Here is a 1,430-nt window from a genome sequence, read left to right on the forward strand (position 1 = left end):
CAGCTCAGATACCTTTCACGGCAGTCAAATTGTTAGCACAGATCGCGGGGGATAAAGAGCGGAGTTATTGTTTTGCCTGCGCGTCTCTCTCTCTCTCTCTCTCTCTCTCTCTCTTTATAATACTGTGCTTTTATATCGCCGTCTTCCCTTGTCACTTCTTCCATTCTCTTTACGAGCAGTATTTTCTTTAGCCTGTGAAATTTCTTAATACCTTTTATTCAGCGATTTATTTTGCACACTACAGCTCATTGTCCTCTTGTACGTTAATGATATAGATTATGTGGGTAATAAAATAGGTATATATACTGTAGAAGTGCATGCTTGTGAGGTTTCTGACACATCTTCCTGAGCGATTTATTTTCTCCCAACTCCAAAATATCTTCCATTGTGCAAAGTATCGAGATCAAAAACGATATAAATAAACCACATGTGAAAATTAAATGATATGTGCAGAATAAGTCGCCCAATAACACGTCCTACGAAGCCTTTACCAGCGAAAATACAAGGGAATATTATGGAGCATGTGCAGAATTAATCGCTCTGAAAACGAAAATAAGTCCCATTCTCTGTTCCTTTCAATACCCACGTCCCACTTGGTTACCTTCTGCATTGCGCCTCCCTGCTTTGCCTCTCCCTCCCACCACCTCGTCTCTCAGTGATCAGCCTCTGTTTAATTGGACAAATCCGGCACCTTTACCCACGCCTTCACTGACTCTCATTGTTGGTCAGCCTTTGGTCTCTCTTTCACACTCTTTCACTCATTGTTAGTCAGGCTTTACACACACACACACACACACACACACACACACACACACACACACACACACACACACACTCTCTCTCTCTCTCTCTCTCTCTCTCTCTCTCGCTTAACCGTACTAAGGACACATCAAGAGGGATAATTAATAGAAGGCTTGCTTTAATTCTGTCCTCTGCACTAAGATTACAAATTAGAAAGGTTATTGCCTGTGTACGTTATTGACCCCGCCTTCAATTCATAGTGAAAGGGGTGTATGTGATCGTCGTCGTTTATATGTTTGTGAGTCTCTGCATCGATTGACTCTTGGACCAGTGAACGAATCATCTTCAAACTTTGCACAGGTGTTGGGTATGTGGAACTGAGGAAGTGACTCGATTATGGTGAAAATCCACTAGGGGTAAGGATGGGAGTGGGACGCGGGAGGGGTGTTGTCAGCCCGGGTCACTTTGCTCCAGTATTATCAATAGTCTCTCAGTAATCTGTCTCTTCATAACAGAGAGAGAGAGAGAGAGAGAGAGAGAGAGAGAGAGAGTAATTTGATGAAAAGAGAAATGTGTGTGTGTGTGTGTGTGTGTGTGTGTGTGTGTGTGTGTGTGTGTGTGTGCGCGCGCCATGATGCTATTTATATTTCGTGCCTGTGATGTTGTAAAGATGTGTGACGCCATCTGTG

This window comes from Coenobita brevimanus, chromosome 66, assembly GCF_032717465.1.
Source record: "Coenobita brevimanus isolate Jiangsu-jjx chromosome 66, ASM3271746v2, whole genome shotgun sequence".
Classification (NCBI taxonomy): Eukaryota; Metazoa; Arthropoda; class Malacostraca; order Decapoda; family Coenobitidae; genus Coenobita; species Coenobita brevimanus.